The 20,966-nt window shown below is 40.4% G+C and overlaps 2 long non-coding RNA genes across 3 annotated transcripts; both read left to right on the top strand.

Moving 5' to 3' along the window:
• Window positions 1–2,898, top strand: LOC134091812 (uncharacterized). Of its 2 annotated transcripts, XR_009940143.1 has the most exons (8): window positions 1–318; window positions 1,227–1,289; window positions 1,411–1,480; window positions 1,600–1,663; window positions 1,790–1,859; window positions 1,986–2,055; window positions 2,221–2,260; window positions 2,790–2,898. It is a non-coding gene; the product is annotated as an uncharacterized LOC134091812 (long non-coding RNA). The 2 variants fall into 2 exon arrangements; XR_009940144.1 differs by lacking the exon at window positions 1,600–1,663.
• A 4,483-nt stretch (window positions 2,899–7,381) lies between these two features.
• On the top strand, window positions 7,382–19,899 carry LOC134092275 (uncharacterized). The gene is made up of 3 exons (XR_009940187.1): window positions 7,382–7,420; window positions 8,225–8,320; window positions 19,827–19,899. It is a non-coding gene; the product is annotated as an uncharacterized LOC134092275 (long non-coding RNA).
• The last annotated feature ends 1,067 nt before the right edge of the window (window positions 19,900–20,966 follow it).

Here is a 20,966-nt window from a genome sequence, read left to right on the forward strand (position 1 = left end):
TAGCAAACATTCTGGCTGTAGTTTGGCATACATGTGGTGTTTTTGGCTTTGTTTTGGCCTAAAAGTAAGCAAGATAAAGCTTTCGTCTTAACTTTGGCATGATTATGGTTTGCCATAAAAGATAAAAAGGCGCCAGTGGATAGATAACTATACGGGTGAGTTATGGCATATGTCTGGGTAGCCATAATACTGGGTGAAGAGCGGGACTACGTTTTGGCATCCTTGTGGACAGCCAAAAGACGGAGTAACGGTTTCTTCATTTTTTTCGCTGATGAAGTGCTCAGTAGAAGACGAAATGACGGTGTCTGAAGGCTCACTGTAAGTATGCTTCTATATGCTTTATTTATATCACACAATATAACACAAGTTACCTTATCTAGCTTTATTTATTTGCTGATATAATCCGTAATTTGGCCATCTGATGATAGTTCACATTTACACACCACCTAACGTCTAGCTTGCGCAAGCTAATTTAGCTCACTTTAGACAGGGCTAAATCTGGTCCAACTTGGACTTTGTTAACTTTTTAATCAAAGCTAAAAGTTAAAACTGAGTTAAAATTGAGCGAAGCTTGATTTGGTTGAACGCTAACTTTATGCCTGTGAACAAGTTGGTTTGCGTGAGCTAGCGTTAGCTTGTTGGCTAACGATAACGTTAAACTGTCATGAAAACTAGTTTTTTGTTAACGTCAATGAAAGCTTAGATGTTGGACTGGGGAGTCTTTACGAAGACTTAGTAGTGTTTACATCTCATTTCGTTTTTGGAGGGAGGCTGATTTCACATTGATTACCTGTCCGGGATAAGATATCGTTGGTGATTTTAAATTATGAACGACGTAGCAGCTAGCTCTAGTAATGCAAGCTATGCGCCATGTCACGCGCATGCTCAGACATAGGCTATTTGAGACTTCTGAACTCGTACATGGCAGCAAGAAGTACCATCGGGATTCGTGCCCTTACATTTGTACACGTTAGCGAGAAACCGGCCTACTATTCAATCTAAAACGTCTGGTTTTCAGGCGTGTTTCCTGGTGACTTTTTCAATTGAATAGTAGAGATTACTCGTTAACATTTGCATAAAATATAAGGGCACAATGATTAACAACACCATATTCGCTGGATCCCAATATAATGCTATTAATGGGGTGTAATATTGGTAATAATAAATATTTGGCTTTTTTCCCCTGATGATAAAAGTTATGCATATTTTATGTGTCTGTGTTACAGGTCATTGGCTTCAGCCTGGTTTGGGGGTCTACCCTTTCTCATCATGTCCTGCCACCCAATAAAGTAAGCTATACAGCTTTGCATTTTATTAATTTGACTTGGGTGTATTAGTGATCATGATAAATATTTTGGCAATTTCTTTCTGATGATAAAAGTAATGCATATTTATGTATCTGTGTTACAGGCCATTCACAAGTGGCTCCAGCCTGGTTTGGGGGTCTACCCTTTCTCATCATGTCCTGCCACCCAATAAAGTAAGCTACAGTATACAGCTTTACATTTTTGACTCGGGTGTATTAGTGATCATGATAAATATTTTGTCAATTTCTTTCTGATGATAAAAGTAATGCATATTTATGTATCTGTGTTACAGGCCAAGTGGCTCCAGCCTGGTTTAGGGGTCTACCCTTTCTCATCATGTCTTGCCACCCAATAAAGTGAGCTACAGTATACAGCTTTACATTTTATTTATTTGACTTGGGTTTATTAGTGATCATGATAAATATTTTGGCAATTTCTTTCTGATGATAAAAGTAATGCATATTTATGTATCTGTGTTACAGGCCATTCACAAGTGGCTCCAGCCTGGTTTGGGGGTCTACCCTTTCTCATCATGTCCTGCCACCCAATAAAGTAAGCTACAGTATACAGCTTTACATTTTATTTATTTGACTTGGGTTTATTAGTGATCATGATAAATATTTTGTCAATTTCTTTCTGATGATAAAAGTAATGCATATTTATGTATCTGTGTTACAGGCCATTCACAAGTGGCTCCAGCCTGGTTTGGGGGTCTAGACTTTCTCATCCTGTCCTGCCACCCAATAAAGTAAGCTGTACAGTTTTATATTTGATTTATTTGACTTTTGGTCCACACATTAGTCATACAAGATAACCATATACTTTTGTAACTGGTGTTACCAGTTCAGGATGAATTGAAGGTAAATGTCAACATACTGTACATTAATGCCTTTCTCTGCTGTTTTTATTTCAGAAGAGCAATAACTAAAGGCCTCTGCAACTGCTTTTACCAGGTAAGGATGAATTGCAGATACATTTCACCATAAAAAAGAGGTTTTGTCTGCTTTGATAAAGTCCTCATTTCCAGTACCTACAAAGCTCTATAATTCAGCATCTAACACATTTTTGTTTAATCTGTGCATGCAAATGCTGTAGTATAACTAACAAGTAGTTGTATCTGTGAACCGCTTTTCTGTTGCCTTTTTTAATTTTAAAGTAACAGGTCTTTGCCAACATGTCTTAAACCCTCATTATATTTACTGGAAGACTACACTGTGCACTAGATGTGATAGCGGCATGTACAGTATGTTTGAAAAATTAGACTAGTCTTCTAAAACTATTTTCATACTCTGCGAGTGCTTCACTTGTGGACCCAGTGTAGCTGTCTAGTTACAGGTGGTGGATTGTGTCACCATTACAGCAGCCTGCTGGTGGCCGGTACCTTTATATTGATGTTGCTGACATTCCGTTGAAAAGTAGGTAGTGATGTACTGTATATGCTTCCAAATCTTAACTCATTTTGTTACGCTTGTATGATTACAGATGCTGTGAGAGAGCCATGCCCTGAAAAAACGCCAGCCACCCAGCCACCAGCCTATGAATGAATTGAATCAAATAATTTAATAAATAAATCAAATTACCATGAAATGCATTTAATCTTGTTTTTGTTTTTTGCAAACCTATATAGACATACACAATATAAATAAACCTTATGAGCCTATATATTACTGTAGGACATAGCAATTAATAATTATTATCAATAAACTCACATAAACATATAGTGGATTAAAAATTTAAATATTTTTTAAAGAGGAATTTTAATGTAGCAGCAATCATTTGGCACAATTATGGCCTCATTTTGGGCCACTTGTGGTTAAGTTTTGGCACCTTTTTGGCTGGATTTGGGGGATTTTGGGCTCTTTTTGGGGCAATTATGGTCATATTTTGGAATGCCACAATTGGTTTTGGGTGGGTTTTGGGCGAGTTTTGGCCTACCTTTGTTTTGATTCTGGTATGCCAAATGTGGGCCATTTATGGGCCGTACATCCTTCCAAAACTCTGCCAAAACGGCAAGCCAGTTTTGGGCCAAATTTGGCCCATAAAGATTTTGCTATCTGGGACAGTACTTTCGCACATTCCGGGCTGAAAATCCTCTTCCGCCCCCACTTTCCACTGAAAGGCGCGCAGAGATTTCTGACGATGACAGGCCTTGTTTAGCCAATTCTAGAATAATTTCTGAGTAGGGCTCCAAAGACATTATTATCGCTTTATTCGCGCTTTATTGCAGTCTGAATGGCAACTTCCGGTGCGAGAATAATGAATAATGCTTGTTTTTGGTCCGTTTTTCCGTTTGTGTTGACTTTGAATTTCATTTTTTAAAGTGTAATTAAAAAATGAAAATGAAAGAAAAATGCTGCGTTTTTCAATTGTTGGTTTTGGGCTTTAAAACGAAAATCAAACAAACCAGTCGTTTTTTGTTTTTTAATTCCCATTCAAAAACAGAAAATCCAATAGGGCTCGGGAACAAGCCTTGCATTCTAGGAATAGCCGCCATATTGGTAGCGCACCGAGCGTAATATCCATTCATTCAGATGCAGAAGACAAGCAGAAATGTAGTATTAGCGATTCTTTTCCTCTTGCGATCATGGGTGGTGCTGTTACACCCCACTACACAGCAACACACGACCAAGAAGGCAAAAACTATAACAGGAACACACTAATATAGGCGGGAGTAAATCCGTAGTAATCCATAGTAAACTAGGAGTGAAGCTGCCAATATGGCTGCGCCCGCGAAGTTTTTTACGTCATGATCCCGAGCCCTATTACCAAAATATACACGGACCTTTGATGTTAGGTCAACTCGTCGTCGGGCGCGGGGGGTTGTTATGTTCCACATAGCCTAATAGTAGGCTAAAGGTTTAGAATTAGAACAGCATTCCACTTTTCCTTCAGCATGGGTCTTTTGCTCTTTATTTTTCATAATGAAGTTAATATGAAATACATATTCAGGCTAGTTCCAATGACACTGTGTTATGCAATATGCAGATGATCACATGTAGGCTATGAGACAAAGATAGCAACTGTTAGTGATTATAGGCCTATCAGTGTTCTTGCAGAGGTTCATGGAAACACGACTTGCAAGTACACTACAGCAGGCATCACCAAATGGCGGACCGCGGTCCGGGTCCGGACCCAGTGACGGTGCTGTCCGGACCCGTTGAAATTGTCGGCCTAATATTATCAAAGAGCATCGTCCGTAGCTAAGCCAATCAACTCGATTGTTTACCTTTCAGCAACAGAGAATAGGCCTAGCGGGAGAGAGAGGAGATGAGAGAAAATGGCTTGCTCAAAAATGATGGTGAAAACCGAACTTTTAAAGATGAATGGACGGACGGACCAATACGTTCGTGCTGCTGTGAATATGCGCTGTGAAACTGTGGCGACGTTAGCGTGCGTCACTGAGATCAAACACGGGTCGTTAGAGGAAAGGTACACGCAGAAGTCCGCAGTGAGGGCAAGTAAACCTTGAAAAGCACTCCGAGAGCTAACAAACAGAACAAACGCAAACCCCGATGAAAACATTACTTTCCTTGGCGGAGGTAGGATAATAATTATCAAATTGAAAGCACACTATGACAGGTCTACTCGTGTGATCACGCATGCATGTACAGGCAAATTAGTGTTCGTTAAAGATTGCGTGGATTTTGATGCAACACAAAAGAGCATTTAGCGATGGGACAGCAGCTGTCAATGAGTGCTTAATGCGGCTGCAGAAACTTTACAGATCCCATTGTCAGCTTCAACAACAAGATTCAAGAACATCTGAACTATTAGCAGAGGATACTAGAACGCAGTATGCAAAGGTCTTTTTTTTCTTTTCTTAAAGATCCACTTTTATTTTATTCAAAAGATTCGGAATGTTTTACATTAGGCCTAGGCTGCTTGAAATAGGCCCTAAGTTCAGGCTGCTCAAAGTTATTTTGCACTTTATATTTATTCTATTCAGAATAAATTCAGTGTCTGTTGTCTGTCTTTCTTGAAATGTAGGCCTAGTAAAGACAACTACAGTATTGTTTTGCATTCAAGTACCATTCAAGTTAAGACTTTTTGGTATGTTACAAGCATATTACTTTGAAAACACTTGAAATGTAACGATAAATTAAATAGGCCTAGAAATGTACATGCATTATTGATTTTATTAACTTCAGGGTAGCCTACACTATTTTCAGTGACAATTTAAGATTCGGACCTTTGCCGGGAGGACATTTTAGTAACTGGACCTCTTTGAATTTTAATTGAATACCCCTGCACTACAGTATATTGCCAAAAGTATTCACTCACCTGCCTTGACTCACATTGGTACTCATCTCACCTTATGCCCCCTCCCCTTTACTGCTTTTTCAAGGCTGTCCTATGAATTGATTAACTTCAGTCTTACTCATACTGATACACAACTGTTGTTGAGTAACTAGGGCTATGCAGTTGTCAGTTTAGCAAAGTTATCATCCAATTGGAACACACTATGACATGTCAAATCACTGTCAAAATGTCAGACCAAAAAAATTACTTGCTTGAAGTTGAACTGTATTGGTCCTTATGGTCCTGTATTGGTAACTTTCCTATTGCAATGTGTTATTCAACATACAGCCCACCTCTCACTGTGTGGCCTTCTAAAGGGATCTCAATTGGACCCATCCATTTTGTATTTGCAGGCCTGCTAAAAATGGCTGAAGCAGCACTAAGCAATCAGGATCCATGTCAGTGTCCGGTGTGCCTGGATCGGTTGAAAGACCCAGTCACTATAGCTTGTGGACACAGTTATTGTAAGAGCTGCATTGATGGTTGCTGGAATCAGGAGGACCAGAAAGGTTTGTAGCTGTCCACAGTGCAGAGAGACGTTCTGCCCAAGACCTGTTCTGAAGAAAAACACAGTGTTGGCTGAGCTGGTAGACAAACTGGAGACTGCTGAGACACAAGAGGCTTCTTCTGGACCCTGCATTACTGGACTGGGAGACGTAGAGTGTGACTTCTGCATAGAGAAAAAGCTCAAGGCGGTCAAATCCTGCCTGGTGTGTCTGGCATCTTTCTGTGAAACCCATGTCCAGCCTCACTATAAATCTGCTGCCTTTAAGAGGCACAAACTGGTCCAGGCGTCTGCACACCTTCAAGAGAAGATCTGCTCTCAGCATGACAGACTTCTTGAAGTGTTCTGTCGCACTGATCAGAAATGTATCTGCATGTTGTGCACAATGGATGAACATAAAGGTCATGACCAGTGTTGTGCACGTTCACACTTTTCAGTAACTAGTTCAAAGTTCAGTTCACACACGTGCAAAGTGAACTATTCACGTTCATAGTTCACTATTTTTAATTTTGAACTAGTTCAAGTTCAGTTCATTTGAATGGAAATCTGTTTCTGACCGCGGAATGTAGGGTACAGCCACCTGTTCTCATCTCATTTAGAATGTCCGTAAATTGGGCTTTGTTTCGCAGATACCGACGCCTAATAAATGCAGCCACGCATTTATTAATAATTAATAATGCATCAGCTGTGCATGCCTGACAGCAGAAGAGTGTAGGCTAGTTTTTCCACCGGGTGTATGGAGGATCTATAGCCTTGCTGCATTACCTGTAGCGATGGAACTGTTCAGTGACATAGGCTACTGTAGGGCTCTTTGAACACACGTTATACATCCCTCGATCACTGACAAGTGCAGAATTTTTCCGCGATTGCATTCACATACTGTAGCAGCGGTTCTATTATGTGTAGGCCTACAATGCAGCATGCGTAACGTGATCATGGGTAGTCTAATGTAGCCTACGGCAACGTAGTGCAAAGCTGTAGTTTAGGAGTGGCGCCCGTGGGCAGTGAGTGTGACAACGACATGCTGTTTCTAAAATGCCAGCAGATAGTGTCACAAAGTCACATAGTGACTTCTCAGGACAAAACAAATTCCGTAACGTTTAATTGGACCTCAACAGAGAAGTTCGTCGTTCATGTCACATAATCTGAGCGAATTCACGTTCAAATTCATTATTTACAAATGTGTTGCGTTCAGTTCAACGTTCACAGAAAAATGAACGTGTTCTATGAACGCGTTCTTTTGAACTCGTTCATGCACAACACTGGTCATGACACAGTCTCAGCAGCAGCAGAAAGGAATGAGAAACAGGTGACAATTCCCAGTAATATTTTTATTCAACACTACAATTTAACCCTATTGTTAAAATAAGCTACCATGTCCACCATGCAGATATCATGTTGTTATCACTTCATATGATGCTCACTATTGTGCATAATCTCTACTTCCAAGAACACAGCTTGTTCATTTTGAGCCAGAGCCTTATTGAGAAATATATATAATATACTGTAGTAACAGTGGTGAGTAGATTAGTGCATAGCACATAATGCTGTATGTTTGACAAGTAGGGCTTTAGAACTGGTGCTGAAGAAAGATGTTAACCGCATAGCCAAATAGCCATTTACTTATTTAAAGGGACACTTCACCGATTAGCATTTTTTTTGTTGTAGTTTTGTATCTTTAGAAAACCAGTCATGTTTTTGAATGGTTGTGCATTATTCCCTCAGTTTGCCTTGAGATGGGAGAAATACGGATTTCAATGAAACCCATGAATAGGACTTACTGCTTTCAATGATGTAAAATTATGATTTTTACATCATTGAAAGCAGGAAGTCCAACGTTGAAATCCGTATTTCTCCCATCTCAAGGCAAATTGAGGGAATGATGCATGACCATTCAAAAACATGACTGGTTTTCTAAAGATACAAAGCTTAATGCTAATCGGTGAAGTGTTCCTTTAACATTGTTTCAGTTTCATAATATGTCTATTCTGATAATATTGCTAAAGTCCACAATAAGACCTTGCAATAGCCTATTGTATTATGACTCAGATTCCGACTTGTTTGTACAACACAAACACGGTAGATCCTGCTGAATATGAATGCATTTCAACAGATGACACTGGAGGAGACGAGGAAGAAATCCCAGCAGCAAATCCAGACGACAGAGAAGGAACTGCAGGAGCTGAAAAAGGCTGTGGTGTCTCATAAGGTGAGATGAGTACTGTCGTGTGTCCTAGGCCCCACCCATGGAGCACCGAACGCATGCGTGAATTCGCGCCCATTTCGCTGCTTTTGCGTCAGCGCAAATCAGCCAGATGTGAGATGTCCTCTCAAGCAGAGACACCTGCCTTGACAACTATGCTTAAGTAGATAAAGAAAGTAACGTAACAGAAACCATATAGTACACTGTTGTCCCGCTAACCACTATTGAATCAAGTGCGCCAGTTTGAATGAAAGAGAAGGAATGTGCTTAACTGTTGAAGAACGTGTGTGATTAGGCCTACTTGAACAAATAGCTCCGAAAGACTGAAATGAACGCTTGGTGATGAGGAGCGTGTGAGACTGAAAGTTGTGAAGACTGGATGAATGACGCTATGAAATTCTTATCCAATAAACGACAGAATGACTGAACAAAATGTTATGCTATGAAAGTGCCAATACAACATACAAGAAGTGTTACGTTAGACATGGGGTTTTGGGGAAAAATGTATGAAAATACTATAAAACGACTTACGTGCCTTCAATAAAGACATGCCTCTTCTTAGCCTTTTACCTGATTAATAAACCACGACAATGTAACCAAATACTTATAATTCTGAATGTAACATACTCCGTATGGATGCAAATGTGTAGCCTACGATGTTTGAACGTAACCAACCAACATGTTTAAGTAGCCTACACTGTTGAATGTAACCAAGTACTCTCAATAGAATGTAATATGCATGCTATATCTTAATGTGTAATGCCTGTTATCAAATGTAAACTGTTTGTATGTTAAAACCAGTAAATGCCGATATTGAATGAATCTCTGTCTCAACTAGAATGTTGTCGTCAACACTGAATGTATGTAAAACTCCGCTTTGTAACCCGGAGATGTGTGCCTTTGACTGTCTAGAATGTTCTGAAGTAAGTTTAGTTTCCATCAAGTTCTGTGAAGAGGGCACCGCCCCAGGAATGTGTAGGGGAGGACCATGGGGTCACGGAAAAATCAGGACTATAAGTAGCAGGTCAAACAAAGTACGGGGCTGCTTCTTCTTCTTTCCTCGTCTTACGTGTTGTGTTACTCTGTAGCTCCTGATAGTTATTATGTGAACTCCGTACGTCGTCACGAAACCAAGTATGCGGGACTTAGTGCTCCAGTGAACATCGGTACTCCGCATCATCCACCTGCTGCTCGTGGCCTTACACCCGGACAAGGGAGATCACTGAACGAGAATTCATTTTGGACTCTTTGCTTTTTTCGACACTATTGGATTAATTTCTTTCGTTTTTCCTTTTTCAACACAAAATGGAATTACTACGACTATTGGATTAATTTCTTTTGTTTTTCCTTCTCACCACAACATGGAATTATCTTTTTCCTACATATTGTAACCAACAAGCTGTATTGTGCCGCATTTTTGCTGTATTTAAAAATGCTGAATTATAAAACTATTTTAATCCAACGTCCGATTCTTTCAGCTTGTATTCTGTTTTGGGATGAGGCTACCACTTCCCAAACAGGATGGTAAAGATAACGTCTCTCTTCTGTGATTCTTTTCTATACTTTCTGAGTCTTAGTTTAAGCCTTGAAACTAAGCCCCTCTTATAAATGACCTGAGTTTCAGCTGTTTACTGAGACCGAATGTTTTACGCGTGAGTTAACTGTCAGGGCCTTGATGTTCCCCTGCCTTCTTATGTACTAAAACGCCTGGTTATTCTCCTGGAAGACTTGAGCACCTTCCTCTAGACAGTCCGGGGTTTATCTGTATACATAGAAGTCTTAGGTCATTGACATCACAGAGGTCGGCGCGTAACCTAACCTGACAGTAGGTGCCTGGTATTATAGTTCAGCTATAAGATTCGATTGTGGTGGCCAGGTGTATGTGCAGCCAGCTGAGTGCTTATCGTACAGGCCATCCTTTCAACTCCAGGCAACAACACATGGTGTCAGAAGTGGGATTCAAACGGACTAATAAGGAGCATTATTAGAGGATTGAGTAGAAGCGATTTTTTCTAGACTCATTCTAATAATTGCGTTGGAGACGTTGGTCGTCCTAGTTTGTGCACGCTGTGAGAAACAGAATAGTCCTCTTCCCCACGGGTTAACGTTGTTATTCCTCGACAAACACTACAGAAAGTTCGTGTGCCGAGTCCGCTATTGGGAGCGGGTCCCAGTAAGCCGGCATACTGGGAGAGTAGCAGGTGTAGCGTCAGAAAGAAGCTGCACTGGTTGCGTAGAGCAGATAAGAGGCTGCACTTGTTGCGTGTGGTGATAAGGCAGAAGGCCATAAAAGCGCCAGAGGACGGGTTACCCTAGACAAGTGGTACATGAAACTTAAAATAGATATCTAAACAAATATCTTAAGTTTTTGGAGAAGATCTACCCACATCCCCGCCACTTTGTGCTTTGTCGGCGAGTTTATAGTCGGAGAGCTGTGCGTAAAGGCGGATGTCAGCGCATTCCAGCTTGAACTTTAACGATGGCAGACTGAGTTGTTTTCTTCGTTCCTACTGTGATAGAGACAAGTCTAGGAGCAGGAGGTACAAGTAGCTAAACAATATCAGACGGCATATGTGGTTTAGCAAGACCCATCGTCAAAAGTGGACGTTTAACAGGTGCCCGGTGCCACAGGAGCATTGCGTTGTGCTGGCGCTTTGTGTTACGGCGCTTTGTGTTACGTTGGTTGTGGCAGAGAAATCTCCTGTTTCGGCCTAATTTTATGTGGTTCTCTATCAGTAGACGAGACTTTTCCTACTAAAGGAACACGTAAAAGACTACATGGGTTTAATATATAACCCCTCGGTAACAGTATGCAACAAGTGTCTGATGTGATATTACACTTTTCCTGTGAATCATACTTCATACTTCGTGCCCTGTGTTTGCGGTAACGATGCATAGAACGCATCAGGTATGCTACTGAATTACTTGGATTACTTGCTACAATATTAGCCATACCATGGGCTCATAAACCTTTTTAAACTTTCAATAATTTGCGGTTAAACCACCAGTCCTCAAACTCCATGGCAGTCTGAGTCTCCCTACTTGCGGTTGAGCTGTGGGGGGTCGTGGCCCTCCGATAAGCACCGAGATTTCAGATAGGCTGAAGACATCACTGGTATACATTGCGAGAGCATAGTGCTTACAACTTACCATTCGGTCTCTAATCATGCATTGAATAGTTGATGAGTTCTTAGTTGCGTGCAATAGTAAAGCAATAGGATAAATAAGTGGATAAAAAGTGATTAATAACTTGTATAGTTACATAAAACTTTTGTGCTTCGGTGATGTATTGTGGTGGTGACGCTTCGTGGGTGTCTGGCCAGGACCCATGTTGTTTCGCTGCTATAATGTGTTATCGTCGTTACTTAAGTAAACGAAATAACTTAAAATAAGAAATAACTTAAACTCCCGACTGCCTTGTCCTTAAGACAACAATAAAGAGTTTTCGTACCTTGAACTAAAGTTTCTAAAACTCATTTCAGTGGTTTACCAACGCGTAGAAGGGTTAATGGCATTTCTGCATTCCCTACATTCCGTTTACCAGCTCAGGTAGCGAATCTATAGTCCGACAGAATGAGACATGAAACTGGGTAATCAAAGAACGTGCGCGCAATAGATGAAAGTGCTTTAGTGTTGGTTTCGTAGCCTAATTGGATATAGTATGATTTTGAATGGTTTATAGATCATCTAAATGAATTCTGACTCCGTCGTGTTTATACGTAACTTGTAACAGTTCCTGCAGAGGGATAGCCCACTCTGTAAGTTTGGGAATCCATGGCTGCGTGACGATGCAGCATTTGATTTGCCATATCGGAATGAAAACTTGTCCATAGTGCTTTGGCGTTGCCTTATGCGATAAACAACCTCGTTTACATATCCTCCCATTTGTTTTAATAGTTATTAGAAATTTATTATTGTGACTCTGGCTACTTAACAGGACGTAGGACACGGCCGCAGCTATCATGCAAAGTGGATAGACTCTTGGAGATTACAATCAGTCACACCCGTCTGTGTCACAAGCTGCAGAAGCAAGGACGATGAGAGACAGTTCAACATAGCGAGTAAAATACTTTATAAAACAAAATAAATAATTAAAAAAGACTATGTTTTGAACCTCGTGCGTCGCATAGACGGAGAGAGAGGACTGTTAATCAAACCAGAGGAAAGTGTAAGTGCCACGTCTTAAGTTAATAGCCTGCGCTTAGTTTCGATGTAATGCTGTAGTCAGTGAAGGGAGAAAAGGGCTTTGGTTACGTAGCCTACGTAAACTATTGAAAGTACGAATCAAATGTAGCCTAATTGTTTCGTTTGCAACTAATCCACCAAGATGCGTCTTTGATTTCATTCATAACCTGTCTAGCTGAAAGTTTGCAGAAGGGATACAGTGATAGTTACGTACAGTTGCCACTAGACATAAGCCTACTAGATTATGCTTGCCGGATCATCGGGCTTTAGTTTTCATGTTTTGGACATTAAGCAAACATTAGATTGAAATGATTCTTATGTGGAAAGCACAATGTTTATTGGGTTTTGGAGTAGGCTAGATAAGGAGATGTTTTGCGAACCGTAACAACCCACTGCTCAATAGTGGGCGCAGGGGTTCCGCTCTAGACAGTCTTCGAGACAAATCTTTAGAATATTAGTTTACATAGAATGGTAATCTTTATATTCGACATGTTTCACATCAGCCCATGACTATATGTTGTGCTATGAAGCAAAGGTGCGGGAAGATGCGTTGATGTTGTGTATTCTTTTTACTAATCGTGATTTTGTCCAACATAACCATAGTCTGAAAATTGTATTCGGAGTTTGTGAGTAGCCTACTTGGACCACTGTTTTAGAGAACGGCGCCACTTCTTGGGAGTTTGACATTCCGACGATGTGCCAGGTGCAACCAAAAAGGCCATTAATTGTGAACTGACATGGGAAGCTTCTCGAACTCACGATCCCAAGGTGTTCTGTTTTTTGTCGCCTGTCTCATCAGGACAGAGTCGGATTTATGACCCTTGTTGGGGGTAGCGGACTTTCCAACATTTTTGGAGTTTCCAACGTTTTGGAATTTCCCAACATCTGTGCGTAGTGGAATTTCCCAACATTTTCCTGACAGTTAGGCTATCTCTGGGAAAGATATTTTCTGTAAGTTAAGTTCTGTTTCGGGCAGAGGACGATGCTATAGCCAGATTCACCGTTGATACTTGGGTAAACATTATATTTCGGAAGTCTTTAGCCTTCACTACAATGACTTGTCCTTTGATACATGTCTGAGTGTTTTTCCTTGAGGACCCTCCGACGATCCTGATAGTGATTTCCAGACGTTTACAATTACATGAGTTTTGTGAGGCAGAGTTCGAATGAATCCCCAAGTCCAGTAGCTGATCTTCTCAAAAGGTTGAATTTGAATTCCTTATCAAGTAAAAAGATCGACTAATTGTGCTGTTAAGTGCGCAGTAGGATATCACACCTCGTTCTCATTAGATGGTTTCCCTAACATAGGCTTTTTGGAGTTTGTAGATAGAAGTTCATCGTTGAGTAGGCATATGTGTTATAACAACGTACAAAGTTAATTGGAGATTGCAAATGTGAATGGTAACTGTTTAGATATTTGGGGCTTTACTTCTCAAGTCTATTTCATCGGTCCGTAGTGAAACTTGCGCAGGATCCTCGTTAGTAGGTTGCTTCAGTCAACACGTAGAATCTCAGAAGAGCGTTGGTAATTTCAAACATTGTTGTTAAACTAGTTAGATTGCATGTATTGGATATCGTAACATTGCTTTACAAATCATTTTGGACTTATAGTGACTTAATTGGGTAATTATCCTCTGAATGACCATGATTGGTAAAAACGTCAGCGATGTATATTGGGGTTACTTTACAACCATCTCGGCAGCCCTCTAGGCTTGGGTAGAGGAGCCTTGGAAGCAGTGATGCGTGACGGAAACCAACTCTGTGGAGTTGTGGGGATCTGATCAGATGGTTCTCAGTCAGTAGATCAAGGACTTGTAGAACATCCTTTTCAAGTTTCATACTATTACCCTTATTGTAGAAATAAGTGACGTTAAATGGTTCGATGGAAAACTTTTGGGCAAGGTAAAAACGAAATTGTACAATGTCGGAGTTGGAATAGGCTCTGCTGATAGTCCTCCGTGAACCGTCCTGTTGAGACTATCATTTTATGCGATTTGATACAATTCAAAGACCACTGGGCTAGACTAATGCAAACTTTGACATGTAGGCCTACTATAGGTTTTAATAGTTCCATTCACTCGGTAACATAATGCATATAACTTTCGATGAAGAACAGGTTACGTGATACGTTGGAGAAGTCCGGTAAGGTTAGGGCATTGTGCTGTTATGATATTGATGCGCAAGATGAGCCTATGTAGTTATCGATAACTTGTGCAGAGGAAACGAAATTTCATGTGGTGAATGTCACACTTGGGCAATTGCCAGTTCAATACTAATGTTGTTACAGTTCAATGTGAGATGGAGACTGTTGTCATGTTTTTCTGCCCATAGCCTATGACATTTTATCTCGAAAGTCCCGATAACCTCGTCCCTTCTGGAATTGGTTCGTGCTGAATGGTATTGCATTGAGAGATTTTTGTCCGCACCTATAGGCGCGCCCGCAAGTTGACATGTTATCTATTGCGCGTAAAGTAGACAATAATAGGATAATCATAGTGATGTTGTCAAGAAAACGGTTGTATGTGTCCAAATAAGCAATCTATTGAATATTTGAGCTACAGCGTCTGATTAAGAAACAACTTTTTGTGAGATTCCTGATTCTGTGAGAATCCTGTGACATGACTCGGTATAGCGGACAGTGTGGCAGAAATGGACTATGATATCATTGGTTTCACTTACAGATTTTCTCAGTTTTTACGTGCGCGTTCAGAAACAGATGCACACGCTTAACATGAAAATAATACTGATTGTTTCTTAATTGGACACTGTTTGTGTGTTGCTCGGTTATCCTTAGCAGTTGTTCATGTTACAAAAGTCATATGGATGTATTTGAATTTACAGGTTATGTCTAAGTTACCACACCGCAGTGTGAAGAGGGAAATCAGTTACGCATATTTGCGCTGGAAGAAGTGAAATTGGTTTTCTGGATTTTCAATGCGCGAGGCTCTCAGAAACGTAGAGTAAACTTAAACGTAAGTTACTCCGTACAGAATCATCTTAGCTACCTCAAACTTGTGGATGCATATTCGGTGACAGACATAGGAATGGTCTAATAGGTTTATTTGAATTTCAGCTGTAGTAATAATGTTAAAGTGCTTTCTACGAGAGACAACATATTTCCATTGCAAAGTACTCAATACGGGATAGTGTGAAGACACCCACACAGCTGGATGTTTCCCAGTGGAAGATAACGTTAATGGTTTATTGTTAGAGGTGTTAGGATTAATGCAGATGCTAACTAAAATCAATCAGTCCATTCCTAGACGCATTTAGGGAATGTCTTAGTTACTAGAAGGGGAATTTGTATTTTACATTTTATCTTGGATATTGTTAACCCCAGTAAACTTAAAGACAATATGTAGAAGTGAACGCAAACAGACATGATGGTCCTGCAGATGACCCCGACGCAGAGTGGGTAAGTAGAACTGGTAGGGGAGGAGCCTCCCATGTAGGTACGATGTAGGTACGAAGTAAGACAGTTAGATGTCTTTAGACCCTTCATGACAACGCATCTCTCTCAACCACCTCTTATGGTCCTGAAAGCTTACGAAGTGTTTAGCAACAGTGAGGACTCACTTCTATGGGCAAGCAGTTCCGTAATTGGGTCTATAGGCTACGTAAGTTTTTGTTCATTATATTTAGTTAAGGTAAATATTGTGCCACAGTATTTAACTTTCTCAACGTTATTGAAGGCCTTATAGATGTGGTAGGCCAGAATATATAAAATCTCTGAATTTTTGAACAGTTGAATAATGTCCCCAGTGTTAAATTATAAAAAAAAGATGTATTCAAAATTCTTTGTCCATTATGGAACTAGTCACCATCAAGATCTCTAACCAATGTTAAGTTGTGTTAGTCGGAGTTTTTATTACATTATTTGCCGCAACGTAGAACGACCCTGTGCGTAAACGCTGGTCTCTGCCCAAGTTGCGCTTGGACTTTACTTTTCGGACAAACTCTTATCTCCGGAGGCATAGGCCTTTTCCAACTTCTGCTTATTCCGTGAGTAGTACGATCGACAAATATGATAACTTCATTATTCTACAAGCAGAGTAGGTTTCCCATTTCGTATGCATGGTTTTAACAATTTGCCACTTATGATCTTAATCCGCATGTCATTGCGAAAACTAACCATTGATTATACCTTGTGCTATGTTGCTGTGCCAGTTCACACATGGGTGAGTATCGTAGGATCATTTATGCTACTGATTTTGCATGGTCATTTCTTGATGGACTATTTGCTAACTTTAAATACAACGAAATCTTTACTCTACTAATTATGTTGTGTCTTTGGGAAGACTGATATATAACAATAAGTTCGTTTTCCATCTGACTGAATGGGCTACCCTCGACTAACTTTGTTGGACTAATATTGTGTGATTTTAACATTCCCGGTATGTACTGTAGCTTCACCTTTTCTGATGGCCTGTTTGGAAATGTACTTGTTTATGGCCATGCATGTTATTCCTCCCTATACATTATGCAATGTTGAATATATTCTGTGATACACGCAGAGCGGGAGAGAAGTTTGAATGTTGCGCGGTATGATTTGAATCGTTCCCTTTTCTGCATCCACCAACATGTTAACCTATAGAGTCTTAATAGCATCCTGCACATAGTCGTGTGGTCACTCCGCATAGTCAAGTATCACACAAATCTTTGAAAAAGCCTCACATCTATGGCAATGGGGCGCTGGATAAATCTTTGTTTATTTCTTAATGTAGTCCAAACCGAATGGAGGAGAACAGCCTCAAATGTGGCTCAAGCTCCACCTCAACAAATCACAGAATATCAAGCCATATCGGATTGGGTTCTGTTGAAGCTCACCTTGGCCCCAAGCTCGAGTGCGGCGACGCGAGAGGTGACCGAAAGACGGTAGTATTGTTAATTTTGCTCCAGGCTAGAATTATACCCTTTCGTGTGGAACATATCTCTCCGCTAGGCCTGAGTGGTGGGCAAGGGACTACTACACAACCCTCTGATCCCATGGCTGTAGATAGAGTGTATCCTGATGATATGTTTGATTTGATAAACACGTTTGGTTTATGCTTGTGGACTCTGTCCCCATATCGACAAATCTCAATTATTTAGCTTACAGTTACCCAGTGACCCATGTCATTTTGATCTGTTTTTATGATTTTCAAACTTGAGCCCTTTGGGCTTCTTTGCAATACATTTTGACTTGAATTCCCTGTGCGTCCTTTGCTCCAAGTAGGGGGTGTCGTGTGTCCTAGGCCCCACCCATGGAGCACCGAACGCATGCGTGAATTCGCGCCCATTTCGCTGCTTTTGCGTCAGCGCAAATCAGCCAGATGTGAGATGTCCTCTCAAGCAGAGACACCTGCCTTGACAACTATGCTTAAGTAGATAAAGAAAGTAACGTAACAGAAACCATATAGTACACTGTTGTCCCGCTAACCACTATTGAATCAAGTGCGCCAGTTTGAATGAAAGAGAAGGAATGTGCTTAACTGTTGAAGAACGTGTGTGATTAGGCCTACTTGAACAAATAGCTCCGAAAGACTGAAATGAACGCTTGGTGATGAGGAGCGTGTGAGACTGAAAGTTGTGAAGACTGGATGAATGACGCTATGAAATTCTTATCCAATAAACGACAGAATGACTGAACAAAATGTTATGCTATGAAAGTGCCAATACAACATACAAGAAGTGTTACGTTAGACATGGGGTTTTGGGGAAAAATGTATGAAAATACTATAAAACGACTTACGTGCCTTCAATAAAGACATGCCTCTTCTTAGCCTTTTACCTGATTAATAAACCACGACAATGTAACCAAATACTTATAATTCTGAATGTAACATACTCCGTATGGATGCAAATGTGTAGCCTACGATGTTTGAACGTAACCAACCAACATGTTTAAGTAGCCTACACTGTTGAATGTAACCAAGTACTCTCAATAGAATGTAATATGCATGCTATATCTTAATGTGTAATGCCTGTTATCAAATGTAAACTGTTTGTATGTTAAAACCAGTAAATGCCGATATTGAATGAATCTCTGTCTCAACTAGAATGTTGTCGTCAACACTGAATGTATGTAAAACTCCGCTTTGTAACCCGGAGATGTGTGCCTTTGACTGTCTAGAATGTTCTGAAGTAAGTTTAGTTTCCATCAAGTTCTGTGAAGAGGGCACCGCCCCAGGAATGTGTAGGGGAGGACCATGGGGTCACGGAAAAATCAGGACTATAAGTAGCAGGTCAAACAAAGTACGGGGCTGCTTCTTCTTCTTTCCTCGTCTTACGTGTTGTGTTACTCTGTAGCTCCTGATAGTTATTATGTGAACTCCGTACGTCGTCACGAAACCAAGTATGCGGGACTTAGTGCTCCAGTGAACATCGGTACTCCGCATCATCCACCTGCTGCTCGTGGCCTTACACCCGGACAAGGGAGATCACTGAACGAGAATTCATTTTGGACTCTTTGCTTTTTTCGACACTATTGGATTAATTTCTTTCGTTTTTCCTTTTTCAACACAAAATGGAATTACTACGACTATTGGATTAATTTCTTTTGTTTTTCCTTCTCACCACAACATGGAATTATCTTTTTCCTACATATTGTAACCAACAAGCTGTAGGCTATTGTGCCGCATTTTTGCTGTATTTAAAAATGCTGAATTATAAAACTATTTTAATCCAACGTCCGATTCTTTCAGCTTGTATTCTGTTTTGGGATGAGGCTACCACTTCCCAAACAGGATGGTAAAGATAACGTCTCTCTTCTGTGATTCTTTTCTATACTTTCTGAGTCTTAGTTTAAGCCTTGAAACTAAGCCCCTCTTATAAATGACCTGAGTTTCAGCTGTTTACTGAGACCGAATGTTTTACGCGTGAGTTAACTGTCAGGGCCTTGATGTTCCCCTGCCTTCTTATGTACTAAAACGCCTGGTTATTCTCCTGGAAGACTTGAGCACCTTCCTCTAGACAGTCCGGGGTTTATCTGTATACATAGAAGTCTTAGGTCATTGACATCACAGAGGTCGGCGCGTAACCTAACCTGACAGTAGGTGCCTGGTATTATAGTTCAGCTATAAGATTCGATTGTGGTGGCCAGGTGTATGTGCAGCCAGCTGAGTGCTTATCGTACAGGCCATCCTTTCAACTCCAGGCAACAACACAGTACCAATGAGTGTAGACTGTATGGCAGACCAGGGTAACCCTTGCAAGTTGAAACAACCCTAAGAGATATCGGTTTAAAACTAGTAAGCTATGTAATTACCTAAAAGGCTTATAAAAATGTATAAAAAAACATGCAAACACCACCAAAACACTGCTTTCTTGTCTCTGTGTCTCTTTATAGAACTGCGCTCAGGAGGCAGTGAAATGCAGTGAGACAATCTTCAGGGAGCTGCTCCAGTCCATTGAAAGGTGCCGTTCTGAGGTAATTCAGCTGATCAGAGATGAGGAGAAGGCAGCGTTGAGCCAGGCTGACAAAGTCATAAAGGACCTGGAGCAGGAGGTTGCTGAGATGAGAAGAGCACTGTCTGAGCTGGATCAGCTCTCACATGAAGAGGACCATGTCCATTTCCTCCAGGTAGTTCCTCCGTTGCCCTGGTAGATTAGCCCCATTACTGATAATTAATCAGATTAAAGGATATAAAATGTTGTAAAGGATGTAAAAACAAAAGTGTTCTTATACACTATATTGCCAAAAGTATTATGTCACCTGCCTTGACTCACATGTGAATTTAAGTGACATCTCATTCTTAATCCAAAGGGTTTAATATGACATCGGTCAATTGTTTTCCAGCTTTAACAACTTCAGCTCTTCAGGGAAGAGTTCTGGGAAGGCTTTCCACAAGGTTTAGGTGTGTCTTCATGGGAATTTTTGACCATTCTTCCAGAAGCGCATTTGTGAGGTCACACACTGATATTGAACGAGGAGAATGGCTCTCATTCTCTGCTCTAATTCATCCCAAAGGTGTTCTATTAGCTTGAGGTCAGGACTCTGTGCAGGCCAGTCAAGTTCATCCACCAAACTCTGTCATTATGGACCTTGCTTTGTGTGCTGGTGCACAGCAGGCTTGTGCAAAATTCAGAATTGAGAATGACTCTTAAATTTCATTTCAATTCTTGAATTTGAATTGAATTTGAATTGAGGTCAAAAACAGGATGTAGAATTACAATTTGAATTTGAAGTACAATTGAAATTCAATGGAATTGGAAGAAATTCATTTACAGTGGTGGGAACTAAGTATTTGACCCCATGCTAAAGTTGACTAAAAAGAGGAATATAAAATCATCTTTTGACAACTGATCATTCTGCCTTAATTAAATTTTTTTGTAAAAATCGTGTATCGTAAATAAATAAATGTTCTTCCTTAAATACAGAGGGCATAAGTATTTGACCCCTACTGTATGTTAAATTCCCATAGGAGCAGGAGGATTTTTTTTTATATGTTTTTATTTTTAAAGGCCAGCTATTTCATGGATCCAGGAT

This window comes from Sardina pilchardus, chromosome 9, assembly GCF_963854185.1.
Source record: "Sardina pilchardus chromosome 9, fSarPil1.1, whole genome shotgun sequence".
Classification (NCBI taxonomy): Eukaryota; Metazoa; Chordata; class Actinopteri; order Clupeiformes; family Clupeidae; genus Sardina; species Sardina pilchardus.